We start from the raw sequence: 25050 nt of genomic DNA on the forward strand, positions 1-25050 counted from the left end.
GTATTCTTTTGTTTGTAGCTTTTTTTGCTTAGCATTATGTTCATGAAATTTATCCATGTTGGTGTATGTATCAGGACTTTGTTTCTTCATTTCCTGAGTAATTATTTAATCATAGAAATATGCCACAATGTGTTTATCCATTCAGTTGCCGAAGGATGTTTGGGTTGTTTATTGTTTTGTGCTATTATAAATAAAGCTACTCTGAACATTCTTGTACATGTCTTTTTGTGAATATGTATTTTTAGTTCTTTTGGCTTAAATACTTAGGAATGAAATTTCTAAATAAAGTATAGGCTTGTGTTTGACTTTGTAAAAAATTGCCTAACCTTTTCTCAAAGAGTTCCATTTTAAATTCCCACCAACAATGTCTCAGAGTTCTGTTTGCTTCACATCCTTTTCAATATTTGGTGATACCAGTTTTAAAATTTTTTAGCCATCATAGTGGGTGTTAGTGGTATTTCATGGTGATTTACATTTGCATTTTCTTTCTTTAAATTTTTTTTTAAATGCTTATTTATTTTTGAGAGAGAGACAGAGCGTGAGTGGGAGAGGGGCAGAGAGAGGAGGAGACACAGAATCCAAAGCAGGCTCAAGGTTCTGAGCTGTCAGCACAAAGCCCAATGTGGGGCCCGGACTCACAAACTGCAAGATCATGACCTGAGCTTAAGTCGGAGGCTTAACTGACTGAGCCACCCAAGTGCCTCATTTGTATTTACTTGGTGAGTAATGGTGTTGAATACTTTTTCATGTGCATATTGGCCTTTCATATATCTTCCTTTCTGAACAATCTATGTCAAACTTTTGCCTATTCATTGTTAACTTTAGGAATCCTTCATATATTTTGATTATAAATCCTTTGTCAGATATATGTTTTATGAATATATTCTTCCATTGTGCGGCTTGCCTATTATCTTCTTAATGATATTTTTGATGAATAGAAGTTTTATATTTTGGTGAAGTCTAATTTATCACTTGTTTTATTTTCTGATTATTGCTTTGTGTGTCATGTCTAAAAAAATTTGCCTGCTCCCATGTCTCCTTTTTTCCCCCTAAAAGTTTTAGTTTTAGGTTTTACATTTAGGTATCCCATGAATTAATTTTTGTGCATGGTATGAGGTAAGGGTTGAGGTTCATTTTCCTTATATGATAATCATCTGTTTGAGCACTATTTATTGAAGGCATTTCCTTTCCTAATGGATTGCTTTGGTGCCTTTGACTCACCATATACATATGAGTCTATTTATGGGTTTGCTATTCAGCTGCATTGATCTATATGTCTATCCATATATACCTGTATCCTATATGCCAGCATCACACTATGTTAATACTGTAGTCTTCTAGTAGATATTGGAGTCAGGTAGTATAAATCCTCCAGCTTGTTTCTTTTTTCAGGATCATTTGGTTCCTTCCAGATCCTTTGCATTTCCACATACATTCATGAAAGTGCTTGTCAATTTCAGACAAACAAACAAACAAACAAACAACACCCTTGTGTAAATTGATTGAATCTATAGACCAATTGGGGGAGAATTGGCATCTTAACAATAATGAATTTTCTGATCCATTAATATGATATATCTCTCCATTTATTTAGGTCTTTAATTTTTCTTGGTTTTGTTGCTTTCAGTGTACACGTTTTTCACATACTTTGTTAAATTAATACGTAAATATTTGATGTTTTTTAAGGTTATTTATTTATTTATTTTTGAGGGAGAGAGAAAGAGAATGAGCAGGGGAGGGGCAGAAAGAGAGGGAGAGAGAATCTCAAGCAAGGCTTAGTCTCACGACCATGAGATCATAGCCTGAGCTGAAATCAAGAGTTGGATGCTCAACCAACTGAGCCACCCACGTGCCCCATGATGTTTTTTGATGCTATTGAAAATTAAATTATTTTCTAATTATTTCTATGCCATGCATGGAGTTGATCAGATATTCTGAGTAACTATGAAATTCATAGGATAGGGCTGTTCTAGGGTCCCATGGCTAGTCCCAGTTTCAGAAGGTGGCCTAGAGATTAGATATTCACTAGTCATCAAGGTATTCTTTCATGGGATTGCATGAAATTGGATCACCAGAATGGTGCTGACATGCTGGTTTTGGTTAAGTAAATTTTTTATACAGAGAGGGGCTTTATACAAAAAAATTCTTCCATACCTTGAACTCTCTAGGGGCAGCCGTGACTGGGATTGTGGTTGTCCTCCTGAGAAGAGGAGAGAAACCGCATGTCAGGGGGGTTCTTTTGTCTCCTATGTGATATCATTCATTCTGGTAAGAACCATTACTCTGTATCTTTCTGAGACCCAAGAGAAGGGTAGTTACTACATTTCGTTCCCCACCACTATTTCCAGTGAAGCCTCTGAAGTCGGTCATCATAAAATAATTTATCCTAATGTTACACTGCATCCTTGGTCAGAAATTTATCCCTTATTCTATTTAAGTACACATGATTGTATGGCCAATATACATTTCAAGGAAGCTGATTCCTAGACTCAACCCAGTTGAGTCTTATTCTGACTAAATTACATTGAACTTTGGAGACATTTTAAATCTATGAAGTTGAGATGGGAACCATTATGAAAAGCTAATGTGAATGTTCTGTTTACTCATGGCTTTTGTATAATTTATTCATGCTCTTTTAGGCTAGTAAAATTATTCCCATGTTATTTTAGTATTTCTAATTAACCAAAGTGAACATCACTGATGAGTGACAGGGCCTCTCAACTGAAGGATGCCTTTATGCTGAAATCAGCACCACTCTGGCAGCAAAGGAAAGACTCTAAGCCTATTCTTGTGTACTGATAAGTAACTTTCTAGATTCTTATCTGGTCTTAGTTTTTGTTCCTGGGAGGAAAAAGACAGTGATTTTTTTCCTAGGTCTGAACCTATATTGTAAAATGTTTACTCTAAAAAAAAAAAATGTTTACTCTCATAGAACTTGTGGCCTAAAGGCAACTGCATTTGCTATAACTACAAAGTAATTAGCTTGCTAGATATTTTCCATAAGGAATCCTGATGTCATCATGGTCAGCACTATTCTCACCATATGAGTAACATGTTGAAAGGACAACTGCATGGGTAACAATGACAGAGCTATGGTTTGAACTTAAAAAGGATAACTAATAATTTAGTTATAAATAAATGTGGGTAGCCGAATAATATGGCTTAGGGGCCCCCAAAAGATGCATCCTCTAATGTGGAAATCATAGAGTATAACATTAGTCAAAAAGAAGGTATGAACTTATTCAATTCATGGATTCTAGATGCACTTTTTATTTCAAAAGTTTTTGATAATATTCTTTGATTAATATGTTACTTGTCTATTTCTCCTTCTTCAGATCTTTCACCAGACCAAGGAGAATAAGCTTACTGTAAATACATGATCATTCCTAGAAATTTCCCATGATTTATGTAACTCGATTATGTTTCTAATGCTGCTTTTCTCATAGCACTATTTCTCCATTTCTATTTGGACATAAGCACCTGTTATCACTAAGAATGACTGCCAGTGATCTTAATAGTTGTTAGTTCTTTATGAGACTGAAGTGCTACCTACTGCACTACTGAGGCACCTAATAGTTGTTAGTTCTTTAAAGAATAGCTGTTTAGGGGCACCTGGGTGGCTCAGTCGGTTAAGCGGCTGACTTTGGCTCAGATCATGATTTCGCGGTCCGTGAGTTCGAGCCCGGCGTCGGGCTCTGTGCTGACAGCTCAGAGCCTGTAGCCTGTTTCAGATTCTGTGTCTCCCTCTCTTTGACCCTCCCCCGTTCATGCTCTGTCTCTCTCTGTCTCAAAAATAAATAAACATTAAAAAAAATAAAAAAAAAGAATAGCTGTTTGTTCTTTAAACCTCCTCCCCCCAATTTTAGCTGTTACCCCAAATCAGTGTTCTTCCTAAATGTGGCAACTGAGACAAATTGAAACTTATTAGGTTCCCTCCTCTCAAATAAACTCCTTGTCCCCTTATATTTTCAGTATTTAAAAAAAGTCATATTGACTTGGGAAACTGTGACCTAACACTTGTGGGGACAACTGGCAATAGTGGGTAGCGTGTGTTAGTGATAATTAGAGACTGCTTTGTGTTGCCTGTCTGATTCAGGTGGTGGCAGCAACTCAGAAGGAAGGACTAGAGGGGAGAACTTCCTGAGCAGTGGTAAACTTCTTTTTTTTCCTCTTTATTATCCTTTTATTTATTTGTTTTATTTTATTATTATTATTTTTAATTTACATCCAAATTAGTATATAGTGCAACAATGATTTCAGGAGTAGATTCCTTAATTCCCCTTACCCATTTAGCCCATCCCCCCTCCCACAACCCCTCCAGTAACCCTCTGTTTGTTCTCCATATTTAAGAGTCTCTTCTGTTTTGCCCCCTCCCTGTTTTTATATTATTTTTGCTTCCCTTCCCTTATGTTCATCTGTTTTGTCTCTTAAAGTCCTTATATGAGTGAAGTCATATGATATTTGTCTTTCTCTGACTGACTAATTTCACTTAGCATAATATCCTCCAGTTCCATCCACATAGTTGCAAATGGCAAGATTTCATTCATTTTGATTGCTGAGTAATACTCCACTGCATATATATGTACACCACATCTTCTTTATCCATTCATCCATCGATGGACATTTGGGTTCTTTCCATACTTTGGTTATTGTGGATAGTGCTGCTATAAACATTGGGGTGCATGTGTCCCTTCAAAACAACACACCTGTATCCCTTGGATAATACCTAGTAGTGCAATTGCTGGGTCGTAGGGTAGTTCTATTTTTAGTTTTTTGGGGAACCTCCATACTGTTTTCCAGAGTGGCTGCACCAGCTTGCATTCCCAAGCAGTGGTAAACTTCTTACCATCTCCTTCTTCCTCTATTAGAGGGATGGGCAAAGTGTAAGGCAATATAATTTTTTTTCATTTTATATTTCTTTTTTAAATTAATTTTTTAATGTTTATTTATTTTGGGGGGGGGAGGGGCAGAGGGAGAGAGAGAGGGAGACGCAGAATCTGAAGTAGGCTCCAGGCTCCGAGATGTCAGCACAGAGCCTGACGTGGGGCTCGAAATCACAAACTGTGAGATCATGACTTGAGCTGAAGTCAGACACTTAACCGACTGAGGCACCTAGGTGCCCCTAAATTTCTTTTTTTTAAGCCACATTATTGAGTTCAAAAAGTGAATGACATACAAAAAGCTGTACATATTTAATGCATACAACTTGGTGAGTCCGGAGATAAGTGTAAATCCGTGAAACTACTGCCATAAACATACCCATCATCTCTAAAAGGCAGGGCTCTGAGGAAACTAGCCTTGTTTTGCTTAAAAACCTGGCAGTAAACTAAGGACAGATGACTTACAAGGGGGTGTGCACCCTCTGTAAAAACACCACAATCATACTTGGTTGCCACTAGAACTATAAGTGGGGTCAAATCTCAGTCTACTCTAGGGGGTCTGGTATATAATATGGCCCAAAAAGGAGTAGTTAGTACATCAAATGAATTATCACAAGGTTTATTCTGGAGAACGTTCCATGTGCACTGGAGAAGAATGTATATTCTGCTGCTTTAGGATGAAATGTTCTGAATATATCTGTTAAGTCCATCTGGTCCAATGTGTCATTCAAAGCCATTGTTTCCTTGTTGATTTTTTTATTAGATGATCTGTCCATTGTTGTGAGTGGGGTGTTGAAGACCCCTACTATTATGGTATTACTATCGATGAGTTTATGTTTGTGATTGATTTATATATTTGGGTGCTACACATTTGGCACATAAATGTTTACAATTGTTAGGTCTTCTTGGTCTATAGACCCCTTGATTATGATATAATGCCCTTCTGCATCTCTTGATACAGTCTTTATTTTGAAGTCTAGATTGTCTGATATAAGTATGGCTTATATACTTATATATACTCCAGCTTTCTTTTGTTGACCATTAGCATGATAGACGGTTCTCCATCCCCTTATTTTCAATCTGTAGGTGTCTTTCGGTCTAAAGTGGGTCTCTTGGAAACAGCATATAGATGGATCTTGTTTTCTTATCCATTCTGTTACCCTATGTCTTTTGATTGGAGCATTGAGTCCTTTGACGTTTAGAGTGAGTACTGACAGATATGAATTTATTGCCATGATGATGCTCATAGAGTTGGAGTTTCTGGTGGTGTTCTCTGGTCCTTTCTAATCTTTTGTTGCTTTTGGTATTTATTTATAAATATATATTTTTATAATATATTCATATATATTATAAATATTATTAATATTATAAATATTATATATAAATATATAAATATTATATAATATATTATAAAATATTTAAATATATAACTATGTATACAAATATATATTTATATATTTTTATATTTATATATCTCTCTATATAATATATAAAATATAAAATGCTATAAATATTATATATTAAATATATATAAATATATATTTATAAATATATATATTATAAATAAATAAATATATATATATTTTTTTCATCTTTTCTCCCTACAGAGAGTCCCCCTTAAAATTTCTTGCAGGGCTGGTTTAGTGGTCACAAACTCCTTTAATTTTTGTTTGGGAAACTTTTTATTTCTCCTATTTTGTTTTTTTTTTTTTTGTTTTTTTTTTTAATTTTTTTTTTTTTTCAACGTTTTTTATTTATTTTTGGGACAGAGAGAGACAGAGCATGAACGGGGGAGGGGCAGAGAGAGGGAGACACAGAATCGGAAACAGGCTCCAGGCTCCGAGCCATCAGCCCAGAGCCTGACGCGGGGCTCGAACTCACGGACCGCGAGATCGTGACCTGGCTGAAGTCGGACCCTTAACCGACTGCGCCACCCAGGCGCCCCTATTTCTCCTATTTTGAATGACAGTCTTGGTGGATAAAGAATTCTTGGCTGCAGGGCGCCTGGGTGGCTCAGTCGGTTAAGTGTCCAACTTCAGCTCAGGTCACGATCTCGCGGTCTGTGAGTTCGAGCCCTGCGTCAGGCTCTGGGCTGACGGCTCGGAGCCTGGAGCCTGCTTCTGACTCTGTGTCTCCCTCTCTCTCTGCCCCTCCCCCGTTCATGCTCTGTCTCTCTCTGTCTCAAAAGTAAATAAACGTTAAAAAAAAAAATTAAAAAAAAAAAAAAGAATTCTTGGCTGCATATTTTTCTGATTCAGCACACTGAATATATCCCACCACTCCCTTCTGGCCTGCCAAGTTTCTGTGGATAGGTCTGCTGCAAACCTGATCTGTCTTCCCTTGTAGGTGAGGGACTTATTTTTTCCCTTGCTGCTTTCATGATCCTCTCCTTACCTGAGTATTTTGTGAATTTGACTCTGCTATGCCTTGTTGATGGTTTTTGTTGAATCTATTGGGAGTCCTCTGTGCTTCCTGGATTTTGATATCTGTCTTTCCCCAGGTTAGGGAAGTTTTCCGCTATGATTTGCTCACATAACCCTTCTACCCCTATTTCTCTCTCTTCCTCCTCGGGGACCCCTATGATTCTGATGTTGTTCCTTTCTAATGAGTCACTGATTTCTCTAATTCTTAAATTGTGCTCTTTTGCCTTAATCTCCCTCTTTTTTTCTGCTTCTTTATTCTCCATAAGTTTGTCTTCTCTATCGCTGATTTTCTGTTCTGCCTTGTCCATCCTTACTGCTGCTGCATCCATCCGTGATTGCAGCTCAGTTATAGCATTTTTAAATTCATTCTGGCTATTTTTTACTTCTTTTATCTCTGCAGAAAGGGATTCTAATCTATTTTCGACTCCAGCTAGTATTCTTATTATCGCGATTCTAAATTCTGGTTCAGACATCTTGCTTGTATCTGTGTTGGTTAAATCCCTGGCTGTCGTTTCTTTGTGCTCTTTCTTTTGGGGTGAATTCCTTTTGCAGCTTCTTGCTCCCCAAGTTCAGCTCTTCGTGTCACATACCTGCTTACCTGGTTACCTGCTTACCTGCAGGTTGTGCAGATTGTTGTGTTAATCTTCCAATCAGTTTTCTAGGTATGTAGGATGGTTTAGTGTTGGTCTGGCTGTATTTCATGGACATGAGACACACAAAAAGCGTCCATGCTGTTCCACCATTTGGCTCCTCCCCCTGAATTATCACAAGGTTTAGCTAATATATACAGTGTCAGCAAAAAACTTGGAAATGTGTTTAGGAGCAAATTCTAAGGGTATCAGAGCACAGAGGGCAAAACATAACTAGATCAGGAAGAATTCATTGATATGGGGCTGCTTACTAGAGATTCCAGATTTAATGTGTTAATTTGTACAAATGTAGGTGGCTCTAACAGCTTAAAGGGTTGGTTGATGAAAATTGTGACTTATTGGTGGCCTGTTGAATGAAGATAAGATACCAGAGCTTCACTGGCCTGAAGTAAAGAAGGGTATCCAAAGACTTAAGGAGACAGGAAATTTGGAGTAAATTTATCATGTGCAAACGTCATACTTGTCCCCCAACTATAACTCCTGGGGAGGTCTGGAAGGCACTCCTGTCACTAAAATATTGAGAAATATATTAGTGAGAAGAGAAATATTAAACACTGAGAAATACATTAGAGAGATTTGCGGTTGCTCTCCATTGTGGGAAAGGTAGGACCATACAAGATGCTGTCATTGTGATGAACTCCTTGATTTCACTAGAAATGATGGGATCCCAAGTAACAGGTCAAGTAGCAGCACTTAAGCATAAAAGACAAGTTGGGCATGGTTACTCTAAAGGGCAGGAGGTATGTTATTAGTAATAAGACTTTGGTCCATAGGGACCATTGGTTATGGCTAATTAATTGATCATGACATCCCTTGGAGTAAAATAGATAAACAGCCTGGTCTGTGTTGGGTGGCCAAAAATCTCACTTGAGTTACCACAATATAGAGTCATGGCCTCTTGCCCAGTTTCCAAACTTAAGCCAGTTCACAAATGTAGAATCCTTTGATTGACTGGGAGGCTTCCTTCCCATGAGGAATGATTTTGCAGCATGAATACATCATAAATCTTCCTCCAGGCGTTCTTCAAGGGGTGTTCACCCATTTGCTAGAGTGGTTGTGTACTGGGGAAAAAAAAGGAATATCTAGGTCTTTCAGGTATTAATGCTAATCATGGGGGATCCAAAATGACACTGTGGCTTACAGTGGAGACTATGATTGGTAGGTAATAGATGGAGTCTTAGCCTAAGCAAAGGTAGAACCAGTTGGTCCACAGATACATCCTATGGTTATTCCCCAGTCCCTGAATGTATAATGGAGTAAACATGTTTATGAGAACCATTGTGGTAGAAAGGCTAACCCTCTCTACCGAAATAGCAAACTAGAAGCAATACTGTATTTCTGCAGGAATTACAGATATTAGTACCACCATCAAAGACTTGAAACATGCTGGGATGCTGATATCTATCACATCTGCATTTAACATACCTGTTTGGTCTCTGCAGAAGTTGGATGAATCTTAAAGAATGACTAGATTATCAGGTTAGGAGATGACACCATGAAAGGATAGGATTTTGTCTTACAGTATGCAGTTTATGCTTTGAATCAGAGACCATTACATGGTACTGCCCCCTCTATATTCAGAATCTGGAAATCAAGGGTAGGAAGTGGAGATGGCTCCTCTCACAATTAATACCTAATAACCCACTCACAGGATTTTTGCTTCCTCTTTCAGCTACTCCGAGTTCTGCTGGTTTGGAAATCTTTGCTTCTAATGGGGAATACAACAATGGTTCCATTGAATTTGAAGATGAAACTCCATCTGGCTATTTGGGCTTTTTATGTCACTGAACCAGTAGGCAGACAAAAGAATTACTCTACTGGGTTTTTACTCCCTGATTACCAAGGGTAAATCAAGTTGTTGCTACATAGAGCAAAAAAGAGTGATTCTGGAACCAGGGGATCCCTGGGGCTACCTTTAATAATCCCACACACAAAGTAAAGGTTATGGAAAACTATAGCAATCAAACAAGGGCAGGACTATTGGAAAGCCCTTCCAAAATGAAGGTTCAGATCACCCTAATGTGTAAAAGACCAGAATGGTTACTGTGGTTAGTGGAAGAAGGAAGTCACGGATACTAAGTGTGACCTCATGACCAATTACCAAAATGAGGACTGTACTAGCTTTGTCTATTTTCTCTTCACTTATTATGTGTAGTATATTTATTTGTATATTTAACTATTTTGTTCTTCTCTTTCCTTTTTATTATTTTCTATACAAATTGCTGTCGGCTAACTTATTAGGTGGAAATAGTTATTTTATTGTTGTATGGAAGTTTGTATGAAGAAAGGTGTATATGAAGAAGGAAGTTAAGGGATGAACTCTGTCAATTATTAATCTATTGTTTCTTAGATCCAAATGCATTCTTCTTTGTCCCACTTTTGGTAATAGACCCTGTAAACTATGTAAACTATGTCAGTTGGTTTGATATTAGCCTTTGTCAAAAGAGAGTTCTGGAGGGACACTACACGGTCATAGGAGAAAGATATTTCATTTCATGGTTCCAGTGAACTGTTCCAGTGAACTGTTTTTTTGACAACATGAAGGAAGCCTACTAGTGCTCACCTAGCAATCCTCATGGATTAGCTGTGCGCTTCATCCTTTAGCATATTTCTCTTTCACCTATCAGGCTGGACTCTGATACAAAGGGAGTTAAATTCTTGTGCCCAAATTAGCAGCTTGACATGGAATTTCTCAGTTTTAGTCCTTTAATGCAAGGTTTTAAATTGCTTACCTCTATCATCATAATTGATATTTAATTCTATTTTTTGTCGCGCCGGCGCGACAAACACCGAGGTCAGGGTCCTGAGGGTAGGGGAATGCAAGAAAAAAAGAGAGAAGAGAAAGTTTGGGAACAGGAGGGTCCCCTGGGCTGATGGCCCAAGTGACGGCTTTATTGTTGCTGTACACAATCTTTTATATCCAGACTCTTATGGGTCAGGCCATTCTAAGAATAAACAGGTTTCACATAATCGCTGCCCACCAAAACATTTAGTTGTGTGTTTCTTGTGCATTTTCTAGACGGGTCACAACAAGACCTTGTTGATAAGATTGCTAGCAAAACACAATTCCCATGTTTGTTTCTATCTGACTCAGGGTAGAAAAAGGGAGGTAGCATTACTGCCAACACCTGCAGACCACAGGCTTCAGGAATTAACTTTCTCAGCCTTGACAAGGCTTTCGTATGCCCTTGAAAGTGGGGGAATGGGAGGGGGAACCACCGGGTTGGCTTGAGTCAACGGGGAACATTGCTGGACCCGGTCTCAGCCTGGCACCGGGGCCTGGCCCCCCACAATTTTTGATACCTTGTTTTATGTATTCGGCTCTTATGCTTCCTTGACATTTCCTTTATTTACTTTTTAGTCTTTTTATTAAACTGAACTTCCAGTTTAGAATTGATAATTGGAGGGTGTCTGGGTGGCTCAGTCAGTTAAGATTTCAGTTTAGGTCATAATCTCAGGGTCATGAGATTGAGCCCTGCATCAGGGTCTGCACTGAGCATGGAGCCTGCTTAAGATTCTCTCTCTTCACTCACTCAACCCCTTCCCTGTTTGTGTGTGTGCACAATTTCTCTCTAAATAAATAAATAAATAAAATGGGTAAATTGGGGCTAGAGACAATGTACTTTTGTTTTTTTAATTCAGAGCTTAATTCTTTGCCCTTAACCTAGTAAGGGCTCTGGACTAACACTGTATATGTTCAAATAATGTCTCTGCTATTTACCAACCATATTAGTTTGTTACTTTCTGAATCAGTTTCCTAACCTGTAACATACAGATAAAGAATTTAGCTCAGTGCCTAATGCACAGTAAGTGCTCAATTTATGTTATTATTATTTTTCTCCATATTCCCCCACCTATCTCCAGCTTCTTATCTGCCATAATACTTTTGAGGATATTAAACAATATTTCCATTGAAATTCTGTGATTTGCTTCAAGTCCACAAATCTGGGAAAAAACTTGAACTTGTCTCGTGTTCGAATTTTGGCATATACATACCTGTCTGCAGAACAGGATTTGAGGGAGAGCTCATAGATTTTCTGAGAGAAAAACCTCATGAATGAAGAAGTCTGACATGGGGGACTAGACTGAATGACAAGACCTGGAGACTGGTGGCAATAGAAATTTCAGGTGTGTGCTTGCAGGGAAAAGTATGCTGACTATAATTTAATCTATTCCTCTCCAACCCCTTCTTGAGTGCCTGTGGATTCTAGAAGAAGATTGCTGAAGAAAATCTTGAGTACGAGAGGCTCATCAGCTCTACTGAGCTGCTGGCTCTAAGAAGCAGAATGTGCTCTCTTATTGAATAGGCAAGGGGAGGAGTATTAGAGGTTGGGACAAGGGCAGTATTGTCTGAGTAGTTTGGAGGCCAGCAGTCTGAAGGAAGGCAGCTATTATGTAGACAACAGACCATGCATAGCAGACTACTACTAGCAGAATAGAATAATATATGTTTATCTTCTACTACAATACACATACGCCTTGTATTACAATTATTTGTGTTTACATGTCCTTGTTTCTTTCTCTCCCATCCAATCCTTAAGAAACTAAAATCTGGTATATCACCCACCACAATATTAAAACTGAATCTCTTAATGGTCAAATCCAATTTTTTTCTATCCTTATCCTACTTCTTCAATGCTTTGTTTTGCCTTTCCTTAACTTCCATTCTTCATTGGGCTTGAATGATCTCACTTTCTCTTTCTTGTATAACTCCACTCTCCTTTGTTTGCTTCTCCCTGTGTGTCCACTCCTTAATTGTTGGTGGTCACTTGGTTTCATTCTAGTCCTCGCTGCTTGCCCCACTCCCCAACTCTATATACTTGCTCAGGGTGATCCCACTTGTTCTATAAGACCCCACCTCCTACCCTAAGCCAGATCAAATTCTCCCTTGTCCTAAGTTACTCTCTTGAGCTTCAGTCCATTTATACCTAGATGTCTCACAAGCACCTCAAGCATAATATGTCCCAAAGTGAACTCGTAATCCTTTCCTTTAAATCTCTTACTCCTGAATTTTCTATTTTGGTTATTAACTTTAACTTTTACTGTATAATACAAATTAGAAACCTGGAAAACATTTTCTACTTTCTTTAATTTCCTTTAAATTTTCTTTATTGCTCCAAGTCTGCCTAGTCCACCTCCTAAATAGTTCTTAAATCTGCTTCAACATTTCTTTCCTAACCATTTCTAATAGTTTTGGAAACATTCTCATTGTCATTATTGTTTCTCTCCTCCATATCACTGTTTATCCTACTGCTTTCCCCCCACCTCCAGCCCAGCTCCTTAATATATAATCTAATTTGGTCATTCCCTACTAAAGAATCTCTGCTGTGCCTATAGGAGATAAAATTTAAGTTCCTAGGAATAGCTTAAAAGGTCCTTTACCAAGTGGTCCTAAATTCCTCATGCTCTAGTAACTTCAAACTTTTTGCCATGTCTCTTTCAAATCTAGAAACCTTAATTCTGGGGTATTTTCTCCTTTTTAAAAATTTTTTTTTAAAGTGGGGGTGGGGCAGAGAAAGGGGGAAGACACAGAATCCAAAGAAGGCTCCAGACTCTGAGCTGTCAGCACAAAACTTGACGCAGGACTCAAACTCATGAACTATGAGACCATGACCTGAGCCAAAGTTGGACGTTCAACTGACTGGGCTACCCGGGTGCCCTGATTCTGGGATATTTTCTCGAATTGTTTCATTAATGATTCTCTCCCTTCTGCTTCTTCTAGGATGCCTATCATTCTGATGTTGTAACTTTTGAACTGGTCATCTAATTTTCATCTTTTCTTATTTTCCACCTCTAACTCATTTTGTACTACTTTTAAGAGATTTCTTCAAATTTATCTATTGATATTTGGATTTCTGCTATCATATATTTAATTTCCAAGAAATTATTTTTTTATTGAGGTATAATTAACATAAAACATTATGTTAGTTTCAGGTATACAACATGATTCAATATTTGTATATGTTGCAAAATGATCACAATAAGTCTAGTTAAAAACCATCACCATACATAGTTACAGAATTTTTCTGTGTGTGATGAGAATTGCAACTTAGCAATTTTCTTAGCAACTTTCAAATGTGCAATAAAGTATTAACTATAGTCACCATGCTGTATGTTACATCACTATGACTTGTTTATATGTTTATATTGTTTATATGTCACATCTATATGACTTACAACTTTAAGCTTGTACACTTTGATGCCCTCCATCCCTGAGAGGATTTTTCTTTTCCTTCTGAATGCTCCTTTCATTAATTTATTAATGACATACTATTTTTGTTTTATAGATGTGCTATTCTCTCTTCTGTCTGAGGAATTTTCTACTCCATGTAGAGGCTTTATCTCCTTAGAGGTTTTTTTTTTGTTTGTTTGTTTGTTTATTGTTTGGTTGTTTTGATCTATGTCTTTCATGTCAGAGGCTTTCTTCAGAGAGATGATAATTTTGGTTGTCTGTTCATGATTACAAGTTGAAGAGCTCATTAGGAACTTGAGCATGAAGTGGGGCTTATTGACTTTGAGTCTCCCTATGGACAGACCTGCACAAGCCATTTGTTGAAGAAACCCCTGATGTTAGTTTCTTTAGGTCTTTTCTCTGAGGAACAGTAGGTTCCTCAGAGAAGAGTCTTGCATTTCCTGCCTGAGGAGTAGAGGGCAAGCTGCTGCCAGTGCTCTGGAAGCAGTGTGGGGGATGGGTTAGAGACAGCTCAGCACTTAGTATATATGATTGTTTGATCTCCCTGTTTTTGCAAGGTACCCAAGCCCTTAACTTTGCCTGGCATCCCCTAATCCAGAGGTCCTAATCATATCCCCTCCAGAAAATCAGTTCCAGACTTCTGTGGTAACGAAGTTATGCGGCAACATGGAGTTTGGGAGACCTAGGGAAGTAATCACTTCTCAAACAACTTTTTACCCAATACACATTTCAACTACTTTCCTTTATCCCTAGTTACAGAGGTATTTGGTGCTGCCAGTTTTCCTTAATTACTGGACTCCAGGGCATTAAGGAGATAGTGGTAAGGAGGTAGAGACCTTTAAGTGTATTGCATTTTTCAGAAAGTGTGGTAATTAAAAGAGAGTGCAAAATATAACAGAAATTAGGGATAACTGAGGAGTCAATTGGAGGTTTCTTTCTCAGAATAAGAGATTTTGTACATATTGGAAAACAGAGTGAAAAGGCCCAGTGGAAAGAGAGAAATTGAGAACACTTAAAAACTGGGGATAACTGTGGAGGGAAGTTCCCAAAGGACTCAGAGAAGGTGGAATTGAGGACATAGGCAGAGTTTAATTTTGTTAAGAAGCAGGAAGAAAAGGCAGAAAGGAAGGTTGTGATTTTTAGAGATGGAAAGGAAGACAGATGGAGACTAGCCAATTGCCTATTGTTTTTGGTAGAACAGGCAGATGGCTTATGAGAATGACAGGTGGAGAATTTTAGACTCTTTCAAAAAAAAAATATATATATACACACACACATATATTTATTATATATATAAATATACATATTTATTTAAGTTTTTATTTATTTACATATTTAAGTTTATTTATTTATTTATTTAGAGAGAGAAAGCATGAACAAGGGAGGGCCAGTGAGAGAGGGAGAGACAGAATCCCAAGCAGGCTCCACACTGTCAGCACAAAGTCCAATGTGGGCTCATACTCACGAACCGTGAGATCATGACCAAAACCGAAATCAAGAGTTGGACGCTCAATTGACTGAGCCACCTAGGCGCCCTGAGTCTTTTTATTTTTTTAATGTTTATTTACTTATATTGAAAGAGAGTGAGAGAGGGAAAGGGGCAGAGAGAGGAGAGAGAATCCCAAGCAGGCTCCATGGTCAGTGTGGAGTCAATCCTGCAACCATGAGATCATGACCTGAGCTGAAATCAAGTCAGATGCTTAACGGACTGAACCACCCAGGTGCCCCAGCTTTAAGTAGAATTTTGATGAAGATTTGGAATAGATACGATGGGAAGTAGGTCAGAGAATTAATCAAATTAAAAAATATTTTAAAGTAGAAATTAGGGTTAAGACATTCTGCTTAATATACCTTTGCAAACTTTCTTAACATATGGAGTATAAAAGAAATGCCACAAATTCCAAAGATTCCACCACGATTGCTATCTTTGAAGATGAAAGACTGTGGTAACTACAGTGACAGTTCTTCCTGTTCTCCATTGCAAGCAAGATCCTATTTGAGGAGTAACCAATTTAAAGGCAAGCTGTATGCTACACTGGCAGTCCAAACAGGGAACACAGCTATATACTCCACAGGAGCTTTTGGCTGGATGATTAGAAGAAAGAATAGAGAAATCTGAGGTCTAAATTCTTTGGTTACTAATAATATTATACAGAAGGGAAGAGGCAAGAAACAGCAAGAAGAAGCCAGCATCCTTGGTTTTTCCTGGATAAAGGACTAACTCTGGGTTCTTTACCTCTGATATGATCACTCTTCCCTTTCTCTTTTGTCCCTAAAATCCTTCCTTGACCTGTATTCTGTTCTCACTTGCTGGGCAGCATTCTCAAGCTGCCCTCCTAGCAGAGCCCTCACTTTAACACAGAATGTGGAGATTTCTGAGGAAGCAATGCTGGTATAAGCCTGTGAAAACTGAACTTGAATAGGTGAAAACTTGGCATAGTACTTCTTTTTTTTACTTTAATTTTTTAATTTGAGTTGACACACAATGTCACATTAGTTTTGGGTGTGCAACATAGTGATTCAACATATTCACTACAAGTGTAGTTACCATCTGTCATCATTCAACACTATTACAATATTATTGACTATATTCCCTAGGCTGTATCTTTAATTCCCACAAGTTACTCATTCCATAACTAGAAGCCTATATCTCCCACTCCCCTTCTCCCATTCTGCCCCATCAGAGATACTTTTTTTTTTTCTTCACTTTATTTTCTCATCATGATAAGTGTATTCTTTAATCCCCACCACCTAATATCTTCATTCCCCACTCCCCTATGGTAACTATCACATATTTTTAAAAGTTGCTATAGTCAAATGAGTTCAGGATTAAATAGTTAATCCTGTTTCTTTTTTTTTTTCAACATAATACTTAATTTTATTTTTTTAAATTTACATCCAAATTAGTTAGCATATAGTACAACAATGATTTCAGGAGTAGATTCCTTAGTGCCCCTTACCCATTTAGCCCATTCCCCCTCCCACAACCCCTCCAGTAACCCTCTGTTTGTTCTCCATGTTTCTGAGTCTCATATGCTTTGCCCCCTCCATGTTTTTATTTTTGTTTCCCTTCCCTTATGTTCATCTGTCTCTTAAAGTCTGCATATGAGTGAAGTCATATGATATTTGTCTTTCTCTGACTGACTAATTTCACTTAGCATAATACCCTCCAGTTCCATACATGTAGTTGCAAATGGCAAGATTTTATTCTTTTTGATCGCCGAGTAATACTCCATTGTATATATATACACATCTTTTTTTTTAACTTTATTTTTTATTTTTTAAAATTTACATCCAAATTAGCATATAGTGAAGCAATGATTTCAGGAGTAGATTCCTTAATGCCCCTTACCCATTTAGCCCATCCCCCTCCCACAACCCCTCCAGCAACCCTCAGTTTGTTCTCCATATTTATGAGTCTCTTATGTTTTGTCCCCCTCCCTGTTTTTATATTATTTTTGCTTCCCTTCCCTTATGTTCATCTGTTTTGTCTCTTAAAGTCCTCGTATGAGTGAAGTCATATGATTTTTGTCTTTCTCTGACTAATTTCACTTAGCATAATACCCTCCAGTTCCATCCATGTAGTTGCAAATGGCAAGATTTCATCCTTTTTGATTGCCGAGTAATAGTCCATTGTATATGTATATACCACATTTTCTTTATTCATTCATCCATCAATGGACATTTGGGCTCTTTCCATACTTTGGCTATTGTTGATAGTGCTGCTATAGACATTGGGGTGCATGTGTCCCTTCGAAACAGCGCTTCTGTATCCTTTGGATAAATACCTAGTAGTGCAATTGCTGGGTTGTAGGGTAGTTCTATTTTTAGTTTTTTGAGGAACCTCCATACGGTTTTCCAGAGTGGCTGCACCAGTTTGCATTCCCAGAGATACTTCTTTAATGATGTTCTCATCATTCTCATTGGCTTCTAACCAAGTTACTGATCCACCACTATTCAAATTGCAGTGGAATTTAAAATCACATTGTGGTTAAGGTGATGAGTGCTGCTGCAAAGCAGAGGAAATTGAGTAAAACTCTTTGAGGTGCTCTTTGAGTTATCACAACAGATTTTTTTTTTCACAGCATGTTTTAGAGGCAGTACATGGTGATTAAGGGGAAAGGTTTGGGGCACCTGCATGGTTCGGGTGGTTCAGTTGGTTAAGCGTTTGACCTCGGCTCAGGTCATTATCTCATGGTTCATGGATTCGAGTCCTGCGTCGGGCTCTGTGCTGACAAGCTTGGAGCCTAGAGCTTGCTTCAGATTCTGTGTCTCCCTCTTTCTCTGCTCTTTCCCTGCTCACACTGTCTCTCTCTCTTAAAAATAAACATAAAAAATAAAATAAAATAAAAAGCTATGGTCTCATCTTCCAAAAAAAGGGGGGAGGGCAAAGGCTTGAAGTCAGAAATGTAGTTTTAAATTTCAGTGCACCTGAACTGTGTGTGATCTTGGGCAGGCCAACCTCTTTAAACCTGTTTTCTCCATCTGTAATATCTGAAATGTTGAACCCACATGGTTAATAATGTTAATAAATGAGATAATATAATGAGTACTTATTACAGTGTGTGGCAAATAGAAAGAGATCAATAAAAGCTTGTCAATATTATTATTTTAACCTAACCCTGTAGCAGAGTCTTTTTTTTTTTTAAAGGAAGGGAATCTAGTTTTTTTATCTATTTTTTTAAAAGTTTATTTATTTATTTTGAGAGAGACAGAGAGTGCAAGTGGGGGAGGAGCAGACAGAGAGGGGGACAGAGGATCCAAAGTGGGCTCTATGGTGACAGCAGAGAACCCAGTGCAGGGCTCCAACTCATGAACCGGGAGACCATGACCTGAACTGAAGTCAGACACGCAACCGACTGAGCCACCCAGGCACTCCTGGAATGATAGAAATGTTCTATATCTTGATCTGTGTGTTGGCCCTATGACTGTGTACATATGTAAAAAGTCATCAAGCTGCATGCTTAAGATTGGTGCATTTTATTTATTTATTTATTTATTAAAGTTTACTTATTTATTTTGAGAGAGATGGTATACACACCCGCACAAGAGGGAAAGGAGTAGAGAGAATCCCAAGCAGGCTCTGCGTGGCATCTGATGTGGGGCTCAAACTCCTGAATAGAGAGATCATGACCTGAGCCGAAGTTGGATGCTTAGCCAACCGAGCCACCCAGGTGCCCCAAGATTGGTGCATTTTAATGCATGTAAATTATATCCCAATAAAATACTGAAAAAATAATAAAGAATTTATTTGCTCATGTAACTGGATGCCAACAAGCATGGGGGCTTCAAATAGGTTTGACTCAGTGGTTCGACAATATCAGGAATCTAATTATTTCTATCTTTTCCATATTACTTCCAGTGTGTCAGATTCAACCCAAGCCTAACTTACCCTTATATTCATGACATCTTCTTTTCTGTGTCAGGGAACTAAGAGAATTGCTTCCATAGGCTCTCATAGAATACTGAGAACAATTCTTTCCTGGAAATTGCTAGCAAACCACATGTCCATTGGTTCCAATGGGTTATGTTCATTCCTGAACCAATTTCTGTGACCAGGGAAATGCCATTCACTGACTTGTTTTCGTTTATATCTGAGTGAATCACTTTAGAATGGGGTATGGGATTATTCCAATCAATTAGACAAGTTGGGGCTAACACTTGGAGCAAAATTCCTCTAGTTTTATGGCTGCTCTGCAACTAAAGAGGGATGTAATAGATTTAAGGAAGACAACCACAAAGTCTACTATAAGAAATATGACAGAGTTGGGTAACAGGTCCAATCAGTTCAATATTGTTTTAATCATAGTGTTCCTTTCCATTTACCAAATATCTTTCCCCATCCCCACTTCATCCAGTATTTAAAATATACCCTATCAAAGTTAGAATTATCAGGAAGCACAGGTGTCTACCTTCTACTGTTTGAAATAGAAACTAGAATAAATTCCATTATTAAACAAATGACTCTGTATTGCATATGGTTTGCTGGCTGAATGATGCCTAAATCCTCATCTTAGCCTCATTTTTCCCCTTACCTCCATTTCATCATTTATTTTTGTTCCGTTCCTGAGGGGTTGAGGATGTTTCACAAATGCAACTTTAAATATTTGTTATTAAGGTTGGCTCAAAATTTTCCTGACATCAAAAGAGCTGTTGTAAAATGTCATATGTTCTTTTTGGTCATTGATTTTGATATCTGTGTTTTCACCCTGGACATTGCAATGCTATAAAAGAAGTATCTTTAGACTCCCACAGTCTCTTTGAAATGGGTCAATTCTCTTACTAGAGAAGAGAGATCAAACCTGGAGCCACTGCTTATATGGTCCCTTAGTGAAAAACAGAAAAAGGCACCTAGATGCAACCCCTCAGGTGCAGGGCTAGGCAAATGGAGTGCAGGCTGGATTTCAGCCCCTAGGTCTAGATGTCCTTATGCCCTCTGCAGGACTTTACCATCTCCATCTCACCTGTTGCCATGGCCTCCTAACTCGTCTCCTGCCTCCAGACTCTTATTCTCCTCCCCCATTAATCCTGCACACTTCTGTCTGATTAATTTTCTCAAAATATTGCCTTTTATCATGTTATTCTTCTGCTCCAAACATCTTTTTCTTCTTTGTGTGTTTTTATTGAAATTCTAGTTAGCTAACATACAGTGTAATATTAGTTTCAGGTGTACAATACAGTGAGAACACTTCAATACCCTGTGCCCATCACAAGTGCCCTATCTATCATCTATCTATCTATCAATCATCTATCCATCTACTTTCTTTAGGTCTGTGATTCCTTTTTTTAAAAGTTTGTTTCAAGTTTTTCTTTAAATTCTAGTTAGTTAACATATATGGTAACACTGGTTTCAGGAGTAGAATTTAGTGATTCATCACTTACATATAACACATAGTGCTCACCACAACAAATGTTCTCCTTAATACCCATCGCCCATTTAGCCTATGCCCTGCCTGTCTCCCCTCCAGCAACCCTGTTTGTTCTCTATAATTAAGAGTCTCATGGGTTGCTTCCCTCTTTTTTCCCCCTTCTCCTATGTTCATCTGTCAAAACATCTTTTCTAACTTCCCTCAGCCAACCTAAGAGAATTCAGATTCTTCAATTGGCATTTTGAAGCTTTTTATGATGTGTCTCAAGTCTCCTTTGCAGTCCTTTTCTGTTACTTCTCACCACAATTTTGGTGTTCCAATCAATATAAAGTACCTGCTATTCTCAAACACATTTTGCATACTCACAAATGTCTTATACTCCATGTTACTACAATCTGTATTTATATATTTATGCATTTGTTTAATGTCTGTTTCCCAAACTAGACTATAAGCTCTATATTGTATGTTGGTCTTTGTATTTAAAGCATTAGAATAATAATAATGCTAACATCAACAAGCCAATATTGTTTTAGTTTGAACTAGTGTTCTGGCTAATCTTGAAAAGAGCTGGCAGGTGTCAACAATGGCCTCACAAAACTCTCAGTAACACTACTGATCTCTGTATTTACTCCACACAAGTCACATATCAACAAGACCTTAATTTTAGGTCTCATTATGATTCCACCTGCTGATATTTCCAGTGTATTATAGTCTCTCTCTTACTAAAAGTCACTGCTGCTTTTCCTTTTCCTTCTCACCTTCTCCATCTCCTTCGCCTTGTTCTCACCCTTTTTCCTTTTTCTTTCCTTATTTCACTATTTGACTATAGCCAATGGAATGGTTCTCATGCTTCACTGAGACATCTAATTGCTTATTTCCTTTTAAATGAATCAATCTGAAATCTCCTTTCTGGCCCAATTTGAGTCCATGTCCAGGAAAGAGAATACGTGTTCACTTTGATACTATCCTTACAAAATCCTTTGGCTCTTGGGTGAGAGAGCTGTGGTGAAAAAGTGAAATTTCACCAGGCTCAGAATTCAACAACATGGATTTGAGTTCTGTCACTCACTTGCTAGTGACCTTGATTAAGTTGCAACTTTTCTGAACCTTTCTTCATAGGTAAAATGGGGATACATGTGCTAATCAATTAGGGATGAATAATAGAGTTTATTAATTTTGATCTGAAATAAGAATTAAATTAGTATTTTTGGTCAACACACCTCACTGAATTTTCTTCAATAATGCTGTATTTCCCAGCTGAAAACTATAAAGCACTGTATCAGTTTTAACTATCATTATTATTAGGCATCCTTGCTTCCTTATCTTTCGGCAACTTCCTCTACCAATTCCCAGTCCCAGATCAGAGCCAGTCTTTCTTAACCAACTTAGTATCCTTCACTATATTTACCTTATAATGCCTTACAAATAATGGTTTATTCATTTTATTTGTTTCAAAATGGCAAAAATACCAGAAAACACAAAAGGTAGCTTCATAGTCCAAAGATAAAATCACCCTGCTACTCTAAGTTACAGATAATATTAATACATATTCATTATATCGTTTTTCAGGAACAGTATGGCAGAAACACTTTATTCAGGGAAATTTTTCTTTACATACTATCCTCTGAATTGAGGTCACTAACAACTAACTCATGACCACATTACTGAAATAGGTGCCTAAGAGGTTTCTATGTCTTCCACTTTCCCCCTTTAAATAGGTTCTGTACATTACAGCCAGATCATTTACTCATTCATCATGAAATGTTTATTGAGAATATATTATGTACTAAGGACAAAGCACAGACCAATGGGGGGAAAGATGTGAAAAATTAGAAAATAGGTTATACTGGGGTGCCTGGGTGGCTCAGTTGACTAAGCGACCAACTTCAGCTCAGGTCATGATCTCATGTTCGTGAGTTTGAGCCCTGCACTGGGTTCTGCATTTACAGTGCAGAGCCTGCTTGGGATTCTCTCTCTCTCCCTCTGGCTCTCCCCCACTCATGCTTTCTCTCTCTCTCAAAATAAATAAGTAAACTAAAAAGAAAAAAAAGAAAATAGGTTATACTCAGTTTTATAATGCTATATAGATGTCTAACAACCTTGGTTCCCCATTGCCCATTTTGTATACTCAACTCGAAATTCCTTAAGTTGGCATTTAGGATTATCCAAAAGTTGGCTTTAAGGGATCCTTTTAATCTTTATTTTCCATTTTTATAGCCAAATAGATTTTTAAAAACTGTTCCATTAAAATGTTTTGTACTTTTCAAAGCTTTGGGGTTTCTGTTGAAGTAATTCAACCCAATTTTAATTCCTTCCTTAGGGCCTTTGGGCCTATTTGAATCATTTTCCATGATCTAGATGACATAAGACTACAGTATAACTTCTCACAATTTCTACTCAAAGTGATCTTTCTTTAAAAAATTTTTTTTTAACATTTATTTATTATTGAGAGACAGAGAGAGACAGAGCATGAGCAGGGGAGGGGCCGAGAGACGGGGAGACATAGAATCCAAAGCAGGCTCCAGGCTCTGAGCTGTTAGCACAGAGCCCCACACGGGGCTCAACTCACAAACCACAAGATCATGACCTGAGCTGAAGTTGGATGCTTAACCGACGGAGCCACCCAGGCACCCCTCAAAGTGATCTTTCTTCTGATTCCCAAAATAATTACTGCTCCTTCAAATCACTTGACAATCCTCTGAAGCTTATTGTATCTATTGCTTTTTTTGTATTCTTTCAGTCTTTTACTGTTATCTACCTTTCTTATGTTTCATCTTATTTCACTACCTGGATGTTATGCTACCAGAAGTGAAATTATTTCTTGTTTAATGGTATCTAGAAAAAGATCTAGCAATCACTAAGGCCATAAAATAAATATGAATAATAATAAAATATTTAGTTCTTTTAAAAAGACTGGTAAAGAAGACCCAACTAAATGAAGAGATATACTACATTTATGAAGACTGAATTATAAAGATATTAGCTGTCCCCAAGTTAATCTAAAAATTCAATGTAATTCCAAGGAAAATCCCTGCAGGACTTTCTTGGAACATAGTAAAATTGATTATAAGTTTCACATGACAGGGTATAAAGGTGCATAGATAGCTAAAACAAATTTAAAAAACAAGGACAAAGAAGGGAGATTCATCCTACCAGTCATCTAAACATTTCCAAATTTAATTACATATTGCCAAATTAAATTATTAAGTAAAAGTGTATTATTGTAATAGAAAGAGATAAAAAGGTAGGTGAAACAGAACAAAAGGCCCAGAAACAAACCTATGGATATAGGACAATTTGGTACATCACAGACCAATTCAGGAAAGGCTGAACTATTTGACAAACGGTTTTAGAGCAATTACTAACACTCCCTATAGAAAAAAATAAAATAAAATTACACACATTGAAAGAAAAAAAATTTCACATTGGGAAGAAGACCAAAAAGTGAAAAAGTTCAAAACTACTAGAAGAAAATATAGACTATGGAAGGCTTCCTTAAATAAGAAATAATATGCCCAAAACAGAAAAGTTAGGTAATTTGATTTCATCAAAATTTAAAATTTCAGCATAGCAAAATGTAGTAAAAAATGATAAATTTAAAAGATAAGACACATTCTGGAAGAAGATATTTACAATGAGTATAACAAAGAATTTCTATCCATAACATACGAATCAAGAAAATGTTAAACAAACCAATAGAAAAAAAAAAAAAGATATAATTAGGCAATATATAGAAGAGGGTGTACTACAGCCAAAAATATGTAAAACGATGCTCCACCTCACCAGTAATCAAATAAAAATAAAGCAACAACATTTCTTTTTAATCAAGTGGTTAATTAAGTCTGACAATATTGCATTTGTGAGGGTATAGGGAAATAATAGTCTTACTCAGTGCTGGTAGGAGTTGGTTGTGGTAGCCAATATCCAACATGGCTTTTTGTGATCCTTGCCTCTTCCTTGGTGTTCATACTTTTATAGAGTCTCATCTCGCACTAAGTCAGAACTGTTCTGAGAGGACAGAATATGATAGAAGTG

At 37.4% G+C, this 25050-nt stretch overlaps 1 long non-coding RNA gene across 1 annotated transcript in view; it reads right to left on the reverse strand.

Annotated features, from left to right (window-relative positions):
- The window catches only part of LOC128775256 (uncharacterized), a 50683-nt gene that overhangs the window by 21788 nt on the left and 3845 nt on the right, over nucleotides 1-25050 (reverse strand). Inside the window, exon 2 of the long non-coding RNA XR_008419868.1 lies at nucleotides 2155-2200. This is a non-coding gene — a long non-coding RNA (uncharacterized LOC128775256). The remainder of the gene's footprint in view (nucleotides 1-2154; nucleotides 2201-25050) is intronic.

Source organism: Panthera pardus, unplaced genomic scaffold (genome assembly GCF_024362965.1).
Source record: "Panthera pardus isolate Hobbes unplaced genomic scaffold, ASM2436296v1 HiC_scaffold_11, whole genome shotgun sequence".
NCBI lineage: Eukaryota > Metazoa > Chordata > Mammalia > Carnivora > Felidae > Panthera > Panthera pardus.